This window comes from Chiloscyllium plagiosum, chromosome 30 (genome assembly GCF_004010195.1).
Source record: "Chiloscyllium plagiosum isolate BGI_BamShark_2017 chromosome 30, ASM401019v2, whole genome shotgun sequence".
Classification (NCBI taxonomy): Eukaryota; Metazoa; Chordata; class Chondrichthyes; order Orectolobiformes; family Hemiscylliidae; genus Chiloscyllium; species Chiloscyllium plagiosum.
Genome location: NC_057739.1, coordinates 26257978 through 26276178, shown reverse-complemented (window position 1 = coordinate 26276178; position 18201 = coordinate 26257978). Strand labels below are relative to the sequence as shown.

At 40.2% G+C, this 18201-nt stretch overlaps 1 protein-coding gene across 4 annotated transcripts in view; it reads right to left on the bottom strand.

Annotated features, from left to right (window-relative positions):
• Window positions 1–18201, bottom strand: part of LOC122564836 (serine/threonine-protein kinase Nek6) — a 266799-nt gene that overhangs the window by 215185 nt on the left and 33413 nt on the right. For 2 of the 4 annotated variants that reach the window (XM_043720151.1, XM_043720150.1), the window contains exon 1: window positions 14314–15128. The exons of 1 other annotated variant lie outside the window; for it this stretch is intronic. The gene's annotated coding sequence lies outside the window, so the exon portion shown is untranslated. Of the gene's footprint in view, window positions 1–14313; window positions 15129–18201 lie in introns of those variants that run through there. One more of the 4 variants, XM_043720146.1, reaches the window with a different exon arrangement.

Genomic DNA, 18201 nt, shown 5'->3' with positions numbered 1-18201 from the left:
TATTTTGAACAAGATTGAGAAAAAGAGTATGCCCATCAGAAATCTTCTTTAACATAATGCAGATGCAAAGAATTATAATGAATTCATTTTTCCTAATAAAAAAAATTAAACCTAATTAATAGAAATAAAACGCTCATCACTTCGTCAGCAATACTGGTGGGAAATAACAACAGAACCTAACATTATGAAGCAGTAATTTAACCAAGTTACATGAGCTTACGGAAAGAATCTAACAAACCTGAATTTGGTTGAACAAGCGAAGTAGAAACTAGCCCAGAGATATATAACTAAGCAACAAATACTGGCACTGCTCCAACAATGCTGAAGATTACCCAGAAAGTGAAAGAGGAAGACTAATAAACACTTTGAGTGAGACTATTCTAATGAGATGTTAGCCTAGCTTTTATACCAGATGTTAATTGACTTGTCAAGCATTTCTGACATGTTTATATTTGCGAACAACTCACTTTGTCTGAATATAAGTTTGAGAAGTATCTTGAGTTTGGGGAAAGATGATGTCAACTCATTTGTGGACTGTATTTGTCCCTTTCTCATTGAACACTTGTGTATTCTTACAGAGATGGAACGTGTTAGGGAGGAAATAGCTGCTGTACGTGGACAACAATAGGTATTCTACATTTCTCTAAAATGACATTATAAAGAAACAAAAAAGCTGGAAAAGCTCAATAGGCTAGATAACGTTTGTGTAAAGAAAGAGAATTAATGTTTCAGGTCAGGGGAACACGATGATGAGGCTCTGAGAGAAAAATATGTTCCCACAAGGGCAAACATCAACTCTATATTCAGCGTGTCGAACTGTCACAGGATCTTACGTTTTGCAATAAGATCACCACTCATTCTTGTAAACTCCAACAGATAGAAGGTCAGACCTGTCCAACCTTTCCACATAGGTTAACCCTTTTGTGCCAGGATTCAGTCGCGTGAACATTCTTGGAATTGTCTCTAATGCACTTGTAACTTTTCTCAAGTAAAGAGACCAAAACTGGACAGAGTGCTCCAAATACAGGCTCATTTATAGTTGTTGAAAAAACCGTTCCTACCTTTATATTTGATTTCCTGTAATGAATGGCAACATTCTATTCACCTTCTTAAATCACTTGTTGAGTCTGCATACTCCAATTTTTTGACTCATGTACTAGGACACCCAGATTCCCCTCACACTGCAGAGCTCTGTAGTCTCTCACCATTTAAATAATGTACAGTTTTTCTATTCTTCCTGCCAAAATGGAAAACTTCAAGTTCTCCCACAGTATTCTCCATCTTCCAAAATTTTGCCATTCACTTAACCTATTTGTATCCCTATTTTGTCTTGACGTTCACTTTAAACTTACTTTCCTTGTCATCACTGTGTCAACGTGCACACCTCCCATCCCAGCAATAACCCTCATACCGACTTCCTTGTAAGACTAAAAATCTGTCTAAACAAGCCTTCCATGGTAAACACCCCCACACTGGGGCTCAACACAAACTGTGTGTGTGAGAGTGCGTGTGTAGGATTTTGGACCCGCAGCTTTGGCATTATTAACACCATGATAGAACCACCTGAACCACCGTTCAACTCTGGCCAATTGGGGTGGCATCTTTCACCACCCTCAGATAATCCAAATACTTTGTAGCCAATCAAGTGCTTTGTAATAGAAAACACTGCAACTAAACTGAACCCAGCTAGCTCCCAGAAACAGCAATGACCAGACAATCTGATAACTGGATGGGAGATAAATGTTGCAGAACTTCCTTCCTCTTCAAATTGTGCGTGGGATCCTTTATGTCCATCTGATAGGGTGCAGTCAGTGTCATAGCACATTGCTAATTCCATCATTTACTTCAAAATGATCACCTGATCAGTTTCAAAACCAAAGTGTATGTGAGAATCTTGGCAATAACAAGCTATATGGCCTAATTAAAGCACTGGAGCTGATGCATTCTTTATTACTGAGCATTCCAATTACATAAACATTTCAACAGCATTCAGAATGCTTGAAGTGATCTTGTTTAAACATGGAAGACGTTCTCTGTTCCTCTTTTAAAAGATTCCATGGCACATGATCTGGCAGACAGTGTCAGCCTAGATTCTTGTGTTTAATTCCTGGCTTGCTCCCTGGATCCACAATTTATTGAATCATGGAGTCGTAGAGTCCTAAAGATGTACAGCATGGAAACGGACCCTTCAGTCCAACCCGTCCATGCCGACTAGATATCCCAACCCAATCTAGTCCCACCTGCCAGCACCCGGCCCATATCCCTCCAAACCCTTCCTATTCATATACCCATACAGGTGACTTTTAAATGTTGCAATTGTACTAGCCTCCACCACTTCCTCTGGCAGCCCATTCCACACAAGCACCACCCTCTGCATGAAAACTTTGCCTCTTAGGTCTCTTTTATACCTTTCCCCTCTCATCCTAAACCTGTGCCCTCTAGTTTTGTACTTCCCCACCCCAGGGAAAAGACTTTGTCTATTTACCCTATCTATGCCCCTCATGATTTTATAAACCTCTATAAGGTCACCCCTCTGCCTCCAACGCTCCAGGTAAAACAGCCCTAACCTGTTCAGCCTCTCCCTTTAGCTCAATGGTCGAATGTGGTAGCACCTGAGCCATAGTTGACACTATTATACATCTGGAAGAAAGCATTCGGCAGGTAATAGCAACACCACCACCTTGAAGTGCCCCTCCAAGTCTGTCACTGAACTGACTTGGAAATACATTGCCATAACTTCACTGTCGCTGTGTCAAAATCCAGGAACACCGCCCTAGTGTCATCGTAGGTGCTCCTATACCAAATGGACTGCAGCATTTTAAGAAGGCAGCTCACCACCACCTTCTCAAGGCTAACTAGGGATGAGCAATGAATGTTGATTCAACTAGTGACAACCACATCCTGTGAGTAATTAGACCAAAAGGCATGGCCGAAGGTGGGGGGGGGGGGCAATGATAAAACGCAATGTGTCAACCACTTCCCATTCCAGCAGTTTTGGTTGTTCACATGATTATATGGAATTTTCTTGAATGTATGGCTCTTTATTTCCTAGCCCACTGTAAATGAGGAGGGCTTGAATTTTCCTTGAATGTTCCAGGGTTTTGCACTGCCACGCAATGCGCAGAAGGCAAGAAATTAAGAAAGGAGCTGATTTCATTCAGACCAGACGGAGAAATCCTTCACTGGCATTTCTCAAAATGCCCCTTTTGCAGGCTTTTCCTTCCCAACTGCCATTACCTCTGTCTGAGCTAAGTCACCATTTTATTCCTAGATACTCCTTCCCAAGCAACTGTTACCTCTTCCTCAGATTGTGGATATTTCCACCTCAACAATGTCGTTACACTGTTATGCAGGAGGTCCCCAGACTCCTAAAGCAACAGTTTCACAAATCAGAACCTCTAACGACAGTTTTCTTTGATATGTCTCCAAAATGGATCTCCATCCCAAGCAAACTATGTTTCACTCCTCTTTTTTAACCTGGAAAACCAATCACAGAATAATCTTTTACTTTCTACAAATGACTGGGAGGTACGTTAGCATGCTGTTGCAAGATAACGATCAAGGTGAACAGTAATGGTTTAAGACATGGAATTAGGAAAATGAACACTGCAACTGGAAAGTTCAGGAAAAACTGGAAGTATCACAGATCAACAGAAATTCTTAAAAGAACCTCACATCTTTTGTTAACTGAGAAAGATAAAGATAATGGCTTAGTTTACCATCAATGGACTGTTCACCATCTAATGCACTAATCTTAACATTGAACACTTATTTGCCATATTTCTACTTTCCACACAAAATCCATTGCAGAAACCATGGTGGCCAATCAGACCTGACTGAAGGACATCACTGCTAAGAGGATCACTGTCGGAGTCACTTTGGACAAAGACTGATCATTGTTGCTTCTGTTACTGTGTGGTTTCTGTTTATTTTCTGTATGTTACATTTGAGGTGCCCACAACCGTCTCCACTCCAATACTGCTTGTTCACTTGGTATCGCTGTTGTTGGTTTATTTTTAGAAGATTGAAAGGGTTCTGAAAAGCTTTACAAGGATGTTGCCAGGGTTGGAGGATTTGAGCTATAGGGAGAGGCTGAACAGGCTGGGACTGTATTCCCTGGAGCATCAGAGGCTGAGGGATGACCTTATAGAGGTTTATAAAATCATGAAGGGCATGGATAGGGTAACAAGACAAGGTCATTTCTCTGGGATGTGGGAGTGCAGAACTAGAGGGCATAGGTTTAGGGTAAGAGGGGAAAGATTTAAAAGGGACCTAAGGAACAATGTTTTCATGCAGAGGGTGGTGCATGTATGGAATGAGCTGTCAGAGGAAATCATGGCGGCTGGTACAATTACATTTAAAAGGCATCTGGATTGGTACATGAATAGGAAGGGTTTAGAGGGATAAAGGCAAGTGCTGGCAAATGGGACTAGATTAATTTAGGATATTTGGTTGGATTGGTGAGTTGGACTGAAGGGTCTGTTTCTATGCTGTACATCTCTCGGACTCTATTTACGCATTCACTCTATGCTATTTTTGTTAGTTAATGTCTCTTACTGAAACCCTCTAACATTTAACTTGGATTCATTACATTCATGCCTTTCACAATATCCTGTTTCTGGAGGGTTTTTTTCTCTAAGCAGCTCGGAGTAGTTTTCTTCATCACTCACTGCTTTGAAGACTGCTATTAACGGCACTTTTGCTGGTATAGACCTTTTCTCTCTGAATAGACCTGCATACTGCTTAACTGCTTCTGGATGGTTTTGACTTTGTGTTGCTGAACATCTGTCATTAGGCAACAGTAGTTTATTTTTCCTCTTCTATCTTTTGTTCTAATACACTGAACTCTTCACCCCAAGTCTTTTAAAGACATATTTAATTGCATGTAAACAAATCTTCAGACATCCAAGCCACTCACACAGCAAATATAAAATGAAACTAAAAACTCTTCTTCATACAAACAATCCACAAATACAAATTAAAGCTATGCATTTTCCTCCACTATGGAACCCAAGTTTCCAAGCAACAAGAACGTATTATGAGCCTTTATCACATCTCACTTACTTCTATCATGCACAATCTGTCAGCCTTTACAAGGCAGGCTCAACATTACTCAATTACTGCAAGCGGATTTATCAATCTGGTCTTCTTTAACTTATTACAACATCGCTGCAGCTTTGTACTCCAGTGTTTACCTTTAACTTTTCACCTTGGCTTTTAAATTTTAAAAAATAAATTTTGTTACAGGTTAGCTATCATTTTCTTTCTCTCTTTTGAAAATAGTGTTTTGACTATTAAATCCCTCCTGTGCATTTGCTTCTCAAGTGCTTGATCAACGTGGTAGATTGCAAGAGAATGAGAGGTAGCGAGTTGTACAGAGGAGGCCTCAGAGGGTAGGGCTCTACATCTAAAAGCACAGCCTTGAGGCTGCTGATGTTCCAGGAATGGCCTCGAGTGTTGAGAAATTAAAGGTTAACCTCCAGGCTGCCTTCCTGAGAGAACCAAGAGAAAAATCACCAAAGTTTTTATAACAACTGTATATAATTGATTTCATGCTCTAGAAGCACTTCCATTTCCTATAACTGTATTAGAAACAAGGAAATTGTTGTTTGACTGACAGTGAAGAATCATTTAATTAAATAATGAAGAAACTCCGTACACTGCACTAAAGGAAGGAGATTTGTCAACACGTGTAACACACGAGGGCAGAGTGGCAGCAGCATGTTCAGAGATAGAAGATGATGCAATGAGTTCTCCAGCAATACGTCCAACCAGAGTTGGTAATCTTAGCATTGCAAAGAATAAGACAATATTTCTTCATTAGGAGGTTCAGTTCTACCTTTCTTCCCTTCCCATGTTTCAAAAGTGAAAAGCAGACTTCCGTTGGCACTGTTGATCCCAGGCAAACTGACAACTCACGATGCCTACAGTGTAACAGTATGTTAGGATTTTAAAATGGGGGTGGAATTCTTTGCATTCATCTTGAGTAATTGAGTTGGAGCAGGATTGCACGATTTCACCAATAGTCTCCATAAAGTACTGGAGACTCACTGAGAGTTCAGGATTAATCAGCCTGAAGATCAGTATCTCAAAAATCAAAGCACAACGGCAGTTTTAACATTTGTTTAGTTAATGGGTCATTGCTGATAAGTTTGTAGTATATTGGGGATGCAGGACTGCAAATTATTAAGTCACTTTTTTTTATTAATTCGAAGCAGCTGTACTGTAGTATACAAACACTTTCTTGTGGTATATGGGTCGTTTTACTTTGTTTCATTCAGAAGCCAGATTCTCTTCACAAATTGAGATTAAAAACATATGTGGACAGCTGCAGCTCCCAAATTAGAAACAAAAATGCTGGAAATGTGTAGACCAGTGAGTATCTAAAAGGGAAAAGCACATTAATATTAAACATCATCCACACTGACTGGATTACTATGCATACCCAGTACAGTATTTTCTATCTGTTTTATAAACTTCAGATGAAAATAAATGTTCACTGTTAATGTAATAACCAAGCTTCCAATTTATCCTGGAATTTTATGAAAAATAAATGCATCCAATAGCCAGTGTGAAATTGAAAGTCAGCCATTTACTACAACAAAGCTTTTTCACTAAGTAGCAAACTCTCATGTCTCCAGATTGGAAAATTCTCAACCAAATAATGAATTTCTCAACAAATGCTTCTCTTCTCTCCTCTGTTGTGGTGCCCTGATTCATTTCATCTGTTCTTCCATCACAGATCCTCCATATAGCCGTGTCATAGTTGTTAGATGTCTTTCCAGCAGTTGGTAAGATGGGAGCTAAAAGGTGGTGATATTTCAAACACACGTTTAAGGGGAGTCACAGGCACTCAAAACCTCTCAATGTTTATGACTGCCATTAAGTTCTTAATAAAACTCAACAATGGTGGATGCACCAAAATGGTGAGTTCAACTGCAGTAGCCACAGAAATACTGTGAGTACTAGAGCAGCCGAGAGGTTGGTTATATTGTGGCATCCTTCTAGACTCCATGGAGTATCTCCATCATCTACAAGGTACAGGTCAAGCATGCTCTGAATACTCTCTATTTCACTGGATGAGTGCAGCTGCAAAAACACTGACCAAAAGCAACACCATTCAAGTCAATATAGTCCATTTGATTTGATGTCCAACCATCACCGTAAACATTCACTCCCTTCACCATCAGCATCCCATGGATATGACCCATAAACACATTGCAGCAAGTTGCCAAATTGGTAATTTGCGGCAAGCATAAAGATGAGGGGTGCATACATATGGGGATACGGTCACCTGCAAATTTCCCTCCCAGACATGCATTATCCTAAATGGCAATATTACTGCCCTCCCTTCACTCTGGTTAGGTCAAAATCCTGTACTTCCTATAAGTATCGTGGGTTCACCTACACCATGCAGACAGGCAACAGTTGAAGAAGGCAACTCAACCACCCCCTCTCTCCCCACTCCCTCCAATTTTTTCAAAGGCAGTTAGGGATACATAATAAATACTAGCCTTGCCTGCATGTTCATATTCTGAGAATATTTTAAGTAGAAATTGACTCATTTCCTACAGACATCTTACTGTAGACAAATCTCCTCTCCATCAAACCAGAGTAAGATTAGAAGTGATGAACATAGAAGAGGCTTAGATCTACTTACCTGCTCTGTCAACAAATACGATGTATGTGAGAGGATAAGAATCAAAATAGAAAAAGAATATTTTATTCAAATTAAGACAACTATCCTTCCCGTTGCACTGCACAAGCTGAATCCAGTACTAAAATATTCATGTCAAAAGATCTTTTCAGAAAGGAAATGTATTCATATTTTGTGTAAAATTCATATCTTATTAGGTGTTTGGTTGCCATTTAGATTGACAGGGATTAAATATTGTAAGAGATAAAGAGAGAAAAATGCAAATACCAGGTGTACCTGAAATTAAAACAGGAAGGGCACAACAGATCAATCAGCACCATAAAAAAAAAGTTAATCTTTGAGTGGGAAGTTGATCAAATGGCTCTGCATTTCCAGCACTATAAGCTTTTATTATTGACAGTACTTTCACTTATATCTGTCTTTGTGGTCACAGAACAAATAACTGAAGGAAGTTGCAAAGACATGAGGTTAAACAAGGCATGTTGATATTTACACTGCACTGAAAGCATTAAAAGTTGGCAAAGTCAATTATTTACAAGGAACCTGAACTCAGGTGCCTGTAGCTCACTTCCATCTCTCTTTTATAGCATTTGCAAATATTCCAACTGCAGCTTAGTCTCGGAGTGGAGGGGCTGCCTCAGATGTTCTGGGAAAAAGTTTTATTAAACTCTGAAAAACAATGAGTCAAGAAGTTAAAAGAGATTGGAGCTAGTCTCATACCAACTACAGAAAGGATCGTTCTACTTGCAGTTACTGTAATATGATTGGCCTGACATTATAGAATTACAGAGAGTACAAAAGAGAAACAGTCCACTCAGCCCAACTGGTCTGTGCTGATGTTTATGATCATCCTGAGCCTCCTTCCAAATTCAGTCAGCATGGCATACAATGCTTTGTCATCTATTCTGCTTCTCCAGCTTCCTATAGGAAGATGTTAAATGCCGTATCCAATGCTATCGTTGGGTTTATTTAAATGCTGCAAATGTTGTACTATTTCTGAAGCGTATTAAAGATACTCAATCTATCACATCCAAATCTTCCGGCCAATACTATTAGCAATACTAGATTTTTACCATCAAGACACCACTCACAAGTTCACATAGTTCAAAATGTTCCTCTTAGACACATAGGAAGAGCAACATATTGGACTATTCTTACACTCAATACAAGTTATTAAAATACTAACAACACTGGGCTAGTTGCTTTTTCACAGATGAGGAGATAGTTAAATATTAGTTTTCAAATCACATCTGGCTTCTGTTTATGATAAATAATGAATGTATAAACCTAACCTGCACACTGGAGCTTCAAGATTGCCTTGAAACTGGGTGAGAAGGAATGTAGCATTTACTGGGGCTGTTCAACTTGATACCCAGCTAGAAATCAGGGCTGGACAGTCAGCTGAAATAAATGCTACATGACGTCAGAGAGTGGAGTTTTTTAAAAAAGACAACGTAGACATGTTACAACTGATGCAACTTTCCGCATTACATTCAAAGCAGAAGTAATTGGACATGAAGTGAAAGTAGTCGGATCATTTCCAATGAGACTGAAAAAGCGTGTGGCTTGTTACAGAGAATTGGATTGTATGTATAACAGCTCCAGCATGGATTTGCCTTACGGATTCCAGATAGCACTTCAACGTATTGCAAATACAACCATATACATATTGGGTTAAACTTTTATAAGAAGTACTGAAGCATACTTGGCATGTATGTACCAGTGAATAATTGGGGTGCAGTGGTTATGATTAATTTTTCTGTCATTGATTTATCGTTGGGTAGTCTTAATTTTTAGTTGATTAATTATTGGGGCCCATTATATTTACCCTTTCTCTATTCTTATGCTGTGTTCAGCAACTATTTATTAGGCACTGGCAAACAGTCAGATTTTAGTTTTTGGAGGAGATTTGGTCCATATTTAAGAACATTGCAATTTCCTAAAAAAACTGGAGTAATCTGGTGAGAGAAAGATTAGCTTTCTTCAATTATTGACACAGCCCTGTAGAGAGGCCTTTTAAAATCAATTACAAGTTAATCATTCAACTGTCATTTTAATTTGATTATTTACTAAGTTATAAACTTTATTGGCTACTTCTGGAACAATATGCAATATTTAAAATGTTAAGGCCATTCACTTGCATACACCCATATGCTATTATAAACGTTTGACAACCACATCTGGTTTATTTTGTAATATTCTTTACCTTTGTACTCTATGTGGTTCAAAACTCATACAGCATAAGTTGAACTGAAATCTGAAATAATGTGCTAAAAAGTTGGCTGCCATCAGGTTATAACCAGAGCATGAAGAGAGGTCAACAGGCCCATCATACCTGTACTGGCTCTTTGAACGAACTGTGACTATTAATATCTTTTACTCATCTGACATATGTCTTTGATTAGATTCTCTACAATAAGGAAACAGGCCCTTCAGCCCAACAAATCCACAACCGACCCACCGAACAGTAATCCACCCAGACCCTACATTTATCCTGGACTAATGCACCTAACACTATGGGCAATTTAGCATGGCCAATTCACCTAACCTGCACATCTTTGGACTGTGGGAGGAAACTGGAGCATCCTGAGGAAACCCACGCAGACACGGGGAGAACGTGCAAACTCCAGACAGTCGCCTGAAGAACCTGGGACCCTGGTGCTGTGAGACAGCAGTGCTAACCACTAAGCCACTGTGCCACCAATGTCCTTTCTGTATTGACACATTTTTATAGAGGAGTGATTAGCCTACTTTCATCCATGTGATCAGGTTAATTTTTCACAAATTTGGCATATGACTAAATGAAGAAACCGCTGTTAGGGATGGAATGAGCCACTTTTTATCCACATATATATCTTGAATCTTATAAATCAGGGAAGAATATGGACAAGTTCACCATGAGTCTTCAGTATGCTTCTTCAAGTATTGTTTTAGTGTCTTCTATATTTACCCAAATGATATCCAAAAGCTTAGTTTCACACTTCCTTCAAGAAGGGGTAGTATGGTGGCTCAGTACTGCTGCCTCACAGCACCAACGACCCGGGTTCGATTCCAGCATCAAGTGACTGTTTGTGTGGAGTTTGCACGTTCTCCCCGTGTTTGCGTGGGTTTCCTCCCAAAGCTTAGGTGAATTGGCCATGTTAACTTGACCATAGTGTTCAGGGATGTGCAAGTTAGGTGCATTAGTTGGTGGTAAATATAGGGTAGGGGAATGGGTCTGGGTTGGTTACTCTTTAGAGGGTCAGTATGGACTTGTTGGGTCGAAGGGCCTGTTTCCAGACTGTAGTGATTCTATGATTTACTGCTTTCACCACAACCTCAGTGCACTGTAGCTTATACTACATACAAGATGCAATGCAGCAACTTACAAAGTCTTCTTCAACAGGATCTCCTGAAAATGCAACCTCTATCCATGAGAATAATAAGCATAGCAGGTGTATAGGAGTACCATCACTTCTTAATTTCCCTCCAAGTCATACACTATGCTGACTTGAAGGGAATTAGATCACAATTCTCAGTCAAAATCCTGGCACTCTTTATGGAAGTACCTTCACCACACAGACTGCAGCAGTTAAACCATATTCTTAAGAATGATTACTACTGACACTAACAGTCTGTGAATGAATAAAAAATAATTTATCCAAGGTCTCATACCAACATCAATAAAGTGCTCCTTTTGGACTGTGCTGACTTGTCACTGGAGTGGAACAAAAATTCTCAATCACGAGATGCAGTTAAGCGAAGGGGACATTTATAAACAAAAAAACACTCCACACAAATTAAAAAAAGTAAGATTTAATTTATTTGCCACCATCTCATATTACAATTCTGCTTTACGTTATAACCTCTCCAGTCCAGAAACCCATTGTCGGAATAAACAGCTGTCTGAAATTTTTTGAGTAGAACCCAAACAACTCAGCATCATCAGCAGATGTTTAGCTGAGCAATTATGGAAATACTGAATATACAATCATTGAATATGTTAAACAAAACATTTTTTACTACTGTTTTATTGCTATTACATGTTTAAAGTTAATATTTATATCTACTATTTATTTTCCCAGTTCATATGTGTGGTTAGGCATTACAATGTCCTCAAATAATCCAGAAAATTCTGATTTGGACCCAAGTATTTATACCTGAACAAGTTGCAAAATATCTGTCATCTGAAAGAAATGGAAAATTTGTACAACAGTGTGATCTGCAAGTCAATCATTTCATGTTTTGTGATGTGTGTGCCAGTGAGATAGAACCACAGGATTGTTACAGTACAGAAGGAGGCTGGACAGGCTATTGTGACTGCACCGGCTCATGAATGAGCAGCATTATCAGTTAGCGTCAGTCTCCTGGCTTTTCCCCATAACCTTGAATGTCATTTCTATCTAAGTAACCATCTAATGTCCTCATGAATATCGTAATAGATCCTACCTCCACTATGTTCTCAAGGGCAACTAAAGATGGCAATACATGCTGGCCCAGCCAGTGATGTCCAAGTCCCATGAGTAGATTAAAAGAACATTTCCAGGCAGCATATTCCAGATCATAAATACACACTGCTGAAAAAAGTTCACTCTTATATCACATTTGCCTATTTTGTAAATTATCTTATATTTGTGCCCTCTTGTTCTCAATCATTTTAAGAGGGACCAGTTTCTCTGTCCAGCCACCTCATTTTGATAAGTTCCACGTCCTCTTAGCCTTCTCCACTCCAAGGAGAACTCAAAAGTTTCTAGTGAGGGTGGGTGCAGATGGACATTATGCATTATTCTTATTGTGTTATTGTATATTCTGAGAGTGGTCTCATGGTATCTGTGTATAAGTAAAGTTTGCTTGTGTATGTACAAAACATATAATTATGCTTCAGTTTACAATTTAAACATCCTAAGAAGATAAGACATAGAAGGAAATTAGGCCATTCAGCCCATTGAGTCTGCTCTGCCATTCAATCATGGCTAATATGTTTCTCAACAGCATTCTTCTGCTCAAGTTTTTGTTCATCTCTGGGATCTTTATTTTATGGCAATATTAAAAACACATTCATCAGTTAAATGTCCCACATTGTGACTACAAGCTCCTGTGGCTTTGCAGACATAGTGAGGTTATTGTACCAAGAAAGAAATCCTTGAGGGAAAGAGAAGAAAAATCAGACTAGGTTCCAGTCAATTCCTATAACTGCAGAAATTTAGTTTGCAACTTTTATTCCAAAATAAGTAAAATAACAATCCATCTTTTTAAAACCCAGAACCAACAGTTTCAATTTTTCATAATGTAGCAGAGGATATTTTCTGAAGAGATGGATATTTTTGCTTGGATACTTAACATGAGATTGATATTTTGCATCCCTCAAGACTTTGCTTATCTATCAATCTAGACCTGCTACAGATTCAGATTTTCAAAGTGTTTGCTGACTACTTTTCTGTCTGGATTTAAATACAGCTGCTTATCAAATGCTTAGATTTTGCTTTCAATTCATAAAAGTCGCAAACTTTTCCACATTAAAACAATATCCAGTGTAAACGTTGTTAAATATGATAGAGGCACTGGTCCCAACATAATACTTATTCCCTGTGCCACATCAGGGAAGCTGGGCAGTTATAAAACTTTGGAAGCATTGCAGTTGGCTTAGGACCTGCCTATTGATGGCTCATCAACATTCATTACCCAGGATAAGATGTACAAAAGATCTGCATTTATGAGGCACAATTCATAACCAATATAGTCCAAACTATATGATAGCCAGTGAAGTATTTTCAAATGTTCAATTCTAGGAAAGGTGGCAACCAATTTGCACACAGCAAGCTCGCACAACGTGTTCTTTTGAAGTTGATTGAGGAATAAACGTTGACCATGACACCAGGAATAACTCAGTTAGTCATTTTCTGAAACAGGACTGTGGAGTCTGCTATGTTTATTCCAATGATTTAACAATTCAGCCAATAGACAGTAGTATCACCAACAATGCTGCAACCCCTCAGTACAGCACTGGACTATCAGCCTAGATTTTTGTGCTCAAATCTCTAAGTAGGATTTGAACCCTTGACTTTCAAACACAGGGGTGACAGCCACCAACTGAGCCAAAGCTAACAAATATAGATTGCTCACATAGATAAGTTACTGAGCCCAGGGCACTCAGTTCATTAGGATATGATCCTCCACCTTTAGGAAGTAAAGGTAGGACAAAACAGCTTTTGGAGACCAGGGTCCATTAGAAAAAGATTTATTTTAGTATTTAAAGAAACTTAACCTGGTCATAAGTTACAGTGCAAAACAGATTGCACTTATAAATCATAACTGATAAGCAAAACATGCAATGTTAAAACTTGCAGCAAAACTTTTTGTAAAATTTCTTTTAAAATGCCAAGGAACGAGTGTGTGTTTCTAACATTTAAAATCTCCTTTTTTGTGAGTCTATGGCAGATGGAAACTACTGTGATTTATTCACATCAGAGGAGAAGTGCTGCAATTTCTCAGCCTCACAGTGATAAAAGAGGCTTCTTACCAATCATGGAATTCTATACTTACTATAGATGTACAGGCAGTTAAGACGTTTGACAAGCGAAGATGAACTGTAAAAAGACCACTTACATAAACATCTTTTATTCTAATTGATTATAAAAGGCAATAATAAAATGTTAGGAAGAAAACAGCAGACCTACCGGGACCTGTAGCTTGTGAAGTGGCACAAAAACGGTAGATTATGGAAAACTGATTAAACAAACCAAAGCATTCTGGAAGGAGTCGTCCTTGGTAAGCTTTTTGTGTTTGCGTTCCTTGAAAAACCGACTCTCTTTCTAAGCCTGTTTCAGTTTACATGCCACGCAGGCCTCCCAGTAGGAACGTTTGGGCTTTTTTTTTGACGAAGGGGAGGGGACATTGACTTCGCTTGAAAAAAAAATGACTGAAACCTTCCCTTTTTGCCTAAACCTGGCCTTTTGGCCTTAGGCAGACACCGCACGAGAAGGGCAGAGGGCTGATTGAAAAGGCACAATCTCTGAGAAACCAGATGCTTGCCATACTGAGGGAGGGGCTGGGCTGTGAGCGGTGGGTTATAAGCAATAGCCACCTCCGGCTGATAAACGCAAACTTGTACTGTCAAAGGTAGCTGAGGCTTTGCTGTCTTGAAAATTTCATGCTCGGCTGCCTAGTCTTTTAATTGAAGCCAGATTTCGGAGTTTTGTGAGAACAACAAAATATTTGAGCTTCCTCTCTCTCTCTCTTTCTTTCTTTCTGCCATTCTCCTTCCCACTGTCCCAGAATGCTGCTGAATTTAACTGGAATGCACAAATCCTTTCAATCTATCAGGAGCTCAGCTAAAGAGACCCTCAGCTTTCCCAAGGCCAGATGTGAGACACTGGCCACTCTGTCAGCCACAGGCCGCCTGCTCCCCCAGGCACCAGCTGCACCCCAGCCCTGGAGGGTTTCCACAGCAACTTCCCGCGCTGCCGGTTAAATATAACTTTGCAGAACTTGGGAGGTTTGCAAACAAAAAAACTTAAATGCTGCTGCTGGCAAAGATGCAAGTGAAAATTAAAGAGCAGTTTGCAACACATTTTAAAACCAGTGATGATTTTAGGGATGTTTTGATGTTCTCAGTGCCCATTTCATTCAGCAGAATTAGAAAGAAACTTTTGACTGATAACTATTATTTTCCATTATATGCATTTATCAAGGAGGAGTTGATCAATATAATGCAGCTTTGGTGCAGATTCCTGGGTCGGTTTAAACTGAGCTAAAGCCCAGCCTATTACATTTCAGCGAAGGTGCAGTGAAGTTAACAAAGCAACGGGGAACAGTCATCTCAGTTCTCTGTAAGCTTGGAATTAGCTTCCTCAGTACAACAAACTACACGCAGTATGATTCCAATTCAACTAAACAAGTCAAATTTGCCTCGAATCAGGCTAATAAATATCCAAACGTGTATCAGAATGAAGTAAAATGTTAGACTGAAACATTTTCAGTGTTATAGAACCTCATACTTCCGAAATAGATTGTGTTTGTCTCAATATTTTCTCAAACTTGCTCTTTGCTGACAGCACGGACTGATTCCAGGGTCACGGACCACTTTTCATGGGGCCTTCTCTGTACGTTATGACAAGTGGGTGTGAACCGACTGTACATACATCTGTACCAGACCGTCCACTCCGCTCCCATCCTCGGCTTCTCAGGGTTAAAGCGTTACTGAGCAATTTATAAAAGGACCTTGATGAGTGAGTTGACTGTGAACGCTGTGGTAAGCGGCCAAACTAGCGAGTGATCCGGAACAGGATTCCTGGTTGACTTGCTTCTGTAAAAACAGAGGGCAGAATCCTTCCCCCTCCCGCCCAATGACATGAGAGGTTTCAGAAGAACGGCGGGGGGGGGGGGGGGGGGGGGTAAATTCATTGGGGCAGGATCGAGACAAACATTCCGTTGTATGGCGTTGGGTAAAGGTTACTGAGTTCTCCGAGCCTTTGGTAATCAGGACCCTCTTCTGCATTTATTAGCATGTTATGTACCTGTATAGTCAGTCATTCTTCAGTAACTGAGTTCACTCCCAAGATGGATATTTGCACGGAGACTGACTATGGAGGAGGTGAAGAATGTCAGGATGTCCTCTTTGTTATATTCGTTTCATCTCGTTTGTTGCAATGATGTTAACAACCAAAGACTTTAGTTTTTCAAACTTGTTCTTTTCTGACAGCACTGACTGATTCCAACTGATGGTTCCAGGGGTACTGCCCATCCTTCAATACCTCATTCAGGTGGTAATTTTCATGTGCAGAGGTTTCCAATGACAGGGGAGTCCAGAACCAGGGGGTGCAGCTTAAGGATATGGAATGGCACAGTGGTTAGCACTGCTGCCTCACAGCACCAGCGACCTGGGTTTGATTTCAGCCTCAGACGACTGTCTGTGTAGAGTTTTTACATTCTCCCCCTGTCTGCATGGGTCCTCTGGGTGCTCTGGTTTCCTCCCACAGTCCAAAGATGTGCAGGCAAGGTGAATTGAACGTGGGAAACGTAGGATTACAGAGATTGGGTGTGATGTCCTTCGGGGGATTGGTGTGGACTCAATGAGTCAAATAGTATGGTGCTGGAAAAGCACAGCAGGTCAGGCAGCATCCGAGGAGCAGGAGAGTCAATGTTTCAGGCATAAGCTCTTCATCAGGGCTTACGCCCGAAACGTCGATTTTCCTGCTCCTCGGATGCTGTGCTTTTCCAGCACCACACTCTCGATTCTGATCTTCAGCAGTTGCAGTCCTCACTTCCTCCTTAATGAGCTGAATGGTCTGTTTCCACACTGTTGGGATTCTATGAGGAGAAATGTCTTCTCCCAGAGTGAGTGGTGAGCCTGTGGAATTCTCTGCTCCAGAAAATCATCAAGCCAAAAATTTTGTATGGTGTTAAGTAGGAATTTGACAGTTATTAGGGCTAAAGGAATCGAAGGGTATGGGGTGAAAGTGGAGACAGGGAAGTGAGTTGGATGATTAGCCATGAAGGTTCAAAGGGCTGAATGACCCACGCCAGTTCTGAGCATCTATGTTTCCAGGTTTCTAGCAATGTAACGGCAGCCCCACTGGCTAAGGACATCAAACCTGAGCCAGCAGACTAGTGGACTCAACACAAAATGCGGACAAAAAAAAAGCAGAGATGTTAGTTAGAAAGGAATGGGAGGGAGTTAAATTAAAGAAGTAATGGAGAAATACCGGAGAATGAAGGGGGCACACTGAAACACAGAGGGGAGAATCAGAGTGATGAGGACAAGAGAGCAAGAAAACATGGGATCTGCTGTTTAGGGTGGCAAATATAATGGGGAAATCGTGTGTGTGCTGGGACAGACAGAGCAGGTGAATGAAATAAGGGGCAGTGTAAACCAAAGGCTGGGCAAAGGGTTCCGGATCGCATTTGGAATCAGAGCTGGAATATCAAAGGAGGATAGTGAATGAACTGTTAGTCACAGAGGTGTTTGAAACAGGACAACTGGGTATGTCAGAGGAAAGGAGGAGGTCATTACAAGGGAGGAGGAAATGGAGTTTAGATGGACAGACTGAAAACTTCAAAGGCAACACGTTTTTCCTCAATGGACTCATCAAAGCAGGCCTTGTAGAGGATACGCAGGATAAATAGGTGAGACCTGAAATCAATTTGCATGTGTTCCTGCCCAGCACTACATTCCAACTGAGAGAATCGAAACCGAAACAGAAACAGAAAAATGTCACTGCCTAAGAACAGAGATAAGGGCTTTGCACTAAAGGGAATCATGACTAATGAAGCCATCTCTGACAATTCTGTAGCTGGACAGCTTGGCATAGAGTCATGCAGACGGAAACAGACCCTTCAGTCCAACTTGTTCATGCTGACTATGCTCCCAAACTAAACTAGTCCCATTTGCCTGCGTTTGGCACATATCCCTCTAAAATTTCCTATACATGTACAGGCATCTGTTTCAATGTTATTAAATGTTGTAACCATACCTGCACCGACCACTTCCTTTGGCAGTTCATTCCACATACCCACCACCCTCTGCATGAAAAAGTTTCCCCTTAGGTCCCTTTTAAATCTTTTTC